This window comes from Montipora foliosa, chromosome 2 (genome assembly GCF_036669935.1).
Source record: "Montipora foliosa isolate CH-2021 chromosome 2, ASM3666993v2, whole genome shotgun sequence".
NCBI classification, from domain to species: Eukaryota; Metazoa; Cnidaria; class Anthozoa; order Scleractinia; family Acroporidae; genus Montipora; species Montipora foliosa.
Genome location: NC_090870.1, coordinates 25,860,342 through 25,865,341, shown reverse-complemented (window position 1 = coordinate 25,865,341; position 5,000 = coordinate 25,860,342). Strand labels below are relative to the sequence as shown.

General features: G+C 40.7%; 1 pseudogene; it reads left to right on the top strand.

Annotated features, from left to right (window-relative positions):
* The window catches only part of LOC137991392 (uncharacterized), an 8,471-nt pseudogene that overhangs the window by 2,966 nt on the left and 505 nt on the right, over positions 1 to 5,000 (top strand).

The window sequence follows — 5,000 nt, the reverse complement described above, 5'->3', positions numbered from 1 at the left end:
TAAACTAGCAGGATACTGGTCACGTTGGCATACATGGAGGGGTGGACGTATGTACGTACGGACGATCGATGACGTCATGGCTCACAAACCAAAATTTCTCTCATCAATGGGTTACCATATTTTCTTAATTATGGTTCTTCATGCGCGCATACCTTTGGCGCACGCGGAGCTCCGCTTTAATGACAAGAACCATTCATGAGATAAATTAATGTGGTCATCAATATAAAAATACTTGGATCTTTAATTAAATTCAATAAAGAAAAAATATATATCCCTCAAGGGGGATCGACTCGCCTTTGTAAAAAGGGAGGGAGGAAGAAAGAAATGAACTTCTGCTCATTCAGAAAAAATTAAGATGGAATGCACCAGCAAATACTGACTATTTTTAATTTCACTGGACAAAAACCTTGTACTAGAATGATTTAAAGCATATTGCATTCGTTTAACATTTTAAGGGTCAAAGTTGTTCTGTAATGATGCCCAAGAAAATTTCTTATGGGAGCCTGAGAAAATGAATGCATGACGAGACGCAAGTGGGTCTGAACTGGAAGTACCGGATTGCTGATTTAATTAAATTGTGGTTTTCCCAGTAATGACTCTTCTGTCAACAAAGAGAGTTAATCGTATTAATATGTCTGTGATCTAATTAAGTCTTGACAAATAACATGCATTTCTGTCATTTGAGAACAAGCCATTTTTTAATCACATGGCACAGCCACGTTGATTAATTGCGCGGGCGGGCAATGGCTTCTATTATGCATTATGCAATCCATGTATACACTTGGTTATAATTCAATTGACTCTCTTTTTCTCTCGTTTCTATGAATTACATGTAGGAAAGGATCAGTGTTAGTTTTAAGAAAACGTTTCTCATTTATTCGAATCATCTAGAGTTTGATTAGAATTACGGAACATGTTAGAATCTCACAAAAATAAGTCGCATAGATCGCCCACCAGGGCGTAGGAATTATCGTGAGGAAATGCGCAAATACCCAACTTCTTCTACATCTAAACTCGGATCACGTCCTATACGAAATAAATACTAGGCGAATCTCTCATAGTGAAAGAAAAAAATTGCTACTCGTGCTATCAGTAAGGTTATGGAACCTGCTACTGCTACCCTTTTCCCTGTCTCCATTGGTACAAGCGTAAACCGAAGTATGTAAGTTTTTTATCCTTTTATTTGTCCTAACCTTTCAAGTGTTGTTTTTATGCTTCCCAGAGGACATTAAAACAAGTAAAATTATACTTGTTTTAATGATCTTACTTTTAGAGTGAAACCAGCAAAAAATGCATTTCCCAAACTGGTTTCACCTGAACACAAAAAGCATTTACTGTCTGAGAATCATAGTTGATGTAGTATCGCCGTGTAGCCACGTCGACCCACAGAAAGCGCACCAAAACTGAAGCCTTGCTTATGTTTCGGTGAGTTAACCTGGGTTGAGCCTGCAATCCAATCGAAAACCATTTATTTCCTGTGTTGCCAGATCGTTTCATGCCTTCTTAAGGGTACATTTGTATAATCTAACACGGTCAGATAAAGTGTAGTTTCGGATTCTTCAGGTGAGTATGTAGGTTGCAGAAATTTCTACGAAACGGTCAACTTTTCTTAGAATTTCATTAACCACGAATGGTTCCTCACCGCTCTTAGTGACTGTAAAGCAAGGTAAACACATGAAACGTGCACGAAAATTACCTGTCGGTGATATCTTGCAAACTAAAGGACCACTTTTAGTCCATGAACTTCCGAGTTGCTGCACTTTTTTACCTGAAGAAAAGATAAGAAACCTTGCAATGCCTCCTTGTAGCTCACGTTTAATTTTGGTCAATTTCTTCTGTGTTTCGTCACTCAGCGCTTCAGAAAACCTCATTTGGATACACTGTATGAATTTCTTCAGTTTACCCGGTATGTTGGAAAAAGTATAGGGGTAAAGTCGAATCTCAAGTAGTTCACTGGTGAAGCAAACATGTTATTGCATTACAGCTCTTCTCTGGCAGTGACAATTTAACCCTCAATCAGCAACAATATTGGATTCATTGTCCCTAATACATCGTTTTCACATGACGTCATCATTTTCTAAAATCGAAAACTTAAGAGCCACCAAAGTTTTATCCCCATCAAGCATAAGAGGGCGTAAATTTAATTTGCTTGCAATTTTACGGCTCAATATAAAGTGCTTCATTTGGAAACCAAAGTATTTTGAATTTCAGAGTTATGGCAGTGTGTGACACAAAGCTACGATCGCATTTCAAAGCATGTCATGAAAACTCAGACCTCAGACCTCGAAAACTCATGGCTCCGTCTTTTTATTTCTTTGGTAAAAAGTTTGCCGGCAAATGTCACCAAAGTGTCTGCTGCTGTTTTAAACCTTGTTAGTTTTTCACTATTTGATCGACGCAACAGCGCTCATCGGCAGAAGATAATCATGTATGGCTGTTGCCTGTGAACACTGCATGACCATAAAACATTACAGGTGATAAGACTTGAGACGAGTTTAAATCCTTTTTCTAATTTGGAGGGGTTTGAGTTTTCCGGGTCTGAGTTTTCGAGGTCTGATGTCTGAGGTCTGAGTTTTCGTGTAGTCTTCTCGTCATTTCTTCCGATTTCTTGCACTTGATATTGTGCAGTTGAATCCAGCTCTGAGGCAAATTGTCAGTAGTCTTGGTGAGAGGCTTCCTCCTAATGAAGAAGATTTAAAGAAGATTGAACGATTTGTTTGTGCCTTGTACAATGACCCTAGATGCAATGATGTAAACGAACTCAGGTACAAGTTGTTTTGCAAGAGCAAAAACCTGCAGTCACACCAGCTTCCACCAATAAAAGGAGCTCTGACATACCACCTCAAGCGTGCTAACTATCAGGCCTTCCTCTGGAAGCATGCCCTAGAGACACAAACGGACCAGGGACCCGATGGCCATGGTTGGCAGATGAAAGAAGGCCAACTGGAAATCTACTGGACTAACCAGGCACCAGCCCCCGATGCTGTGATGGAGCTTGTATGCTGCGGCTGCAAAGGATTGTGTCCAACATGACGCTGCTCTTGTGTTGGCAATGGTCTTCCCTGTACTGAGGCATGTACATGCCAAGATAACTGTGTCAATTGTGTTAGCAAGGAAGATAGTGAAGAAGATGATGATAGTGATGACAATACTGATGTTGATGATAATGATGACGATACCGAAGATAAAAATGACAGTTAAATTCAGATTTGGTGACGCTAATTAGTATCGGCTGTCTATTTTCTGGAAAGAGAAGAGTTATACTTGAAGTGTGTGAAAACTCTGTGAAAAGAAGAAAACTGGAAGAAGCTAACAGAAGGAGACGGTCTGATGCTCTATCAGATGACGAGGTAAAAGAAATTAAGGAATTCTATTTAAGGGATGACATAAGCCGAATGTGCCCTGGGAGGAAAGATTGTGTGTCTGTTAAAACACCTACAGGGAGAGAGCAAAAGCAAGAGGCTGAAGCTTTTGAATATATCAGAGGCTCATGAGATCTTCAAGCAAGAGTCCAAGGTAGAAGTCGGGTTGTCTAAGTTTGCTTCCCTCAAGCCCCGCCAGGTAATACCAGTGATCTGATTGCACAGCTCCAGCCCTTTGGAAGGCACATTTACAACATAAGGCGACAGTATGAAGAGCTGAAATATTTGAAGGAAAACTTACCTCAAGGAGAAATTATCACCCATGAAGATTTTGCTGAAAACTTCCAAATGAAACACCAGTGTGAGATCATGGCAGCTCATTGGTCCAATGAAATGGTTACTCTGTTCACAGCAGTTGTATACCTGAGAGATCACCAGGGAGACTTGCAGTATAAATCATTTGGTGTGGTCAGTGATGAATTGTGCCATGATAAATCAAGTGTTTATTCCTTCAATTCAGCCACAGAGGTGAAGAAAAAAACCAAAGTAAACAAGGTTCACTATTGGAGCGATGGTGCTGCCTCCCAGTTCAAGAACAGATACAATCTCTACAGTGTCTTGTTTCATCAGGAAGACTTTGGAAGTGAAGCCAGTTGGAGCTTTTTTGAAAGAGAACATGGCAAGGGACCTTGTGATGGAATTGGAGCAGAAGTGAACGGAGCAGTATGGCGTTCAATCCTACAGAGTAATGCAGTGGTAACTAGTGCTGAGGAGTTCTTTGAGACTACTCAGAGGGTGTGAAAAAAGATCAATGTCTTTGTTCATCTCTGAGAAGCAAGTTAAAGATGTGTCAGATAAGCTCTCTGATAGATGGCAGAATTGAAGGGCTATCCCTCACACACTCTGTCCACTATGTGGCAAAGTCGAGTGATTCAACCCTGGTAATTGCTAAGAACTTTCAGTTCTTCATAAGGGATGGCTGCCAAGAGCACACCCTGATATCTACGCCCTCTGTTCCAAGAGCTTCTCCATCAAACACAGTGTGAGGAGCACGTAATTGTACCCTCACCAATAGAAGAATTACATGTACCCACATTACGGAATCCAATCAATCCCATCTCCTCCATTGCAGTGCAGTATGGCTTACCACCAGAATTAAGTGTTAAATTTAGGATTTCATCATCATTTACTCTGCCTCCTCACAAAGCTCCTCTGACAGCTGCTATTCTTGATGGTCACGTGAGGTTCAAAGGCAAAGGCATTATTTCTCCTTCAGATCTGGCTTCTCTGCAAGGCGGTCATTGTGGTAGCGGAAGATAATTACATCACTAACTTTGTAATTGATAACTATCTAGAAATTCTTGAAGCAGCCAAAGCAGGTGGTTCAAAAGTAGTTGTGTTTCCCTGGGAAGCATTTGAGAAATCAGCTTTCCAACTCCGTCTCACCAGAGGACAAGGGAAGCTTTTAAAGCAAGATATTGTTCTTGTTCTGTGCAGTCCTATGGGAAGCAATCACTGGTTCCTCATTGCAGTATTTCCCCAGGAAAAGTTGATGGCAGCTCTTGATAGCAAAGCTGGAGCTTTTGCTAAGCCAACAGCTGAAGCAGCATTGCTAAAAATGTCGAGCTTACTGCAAAA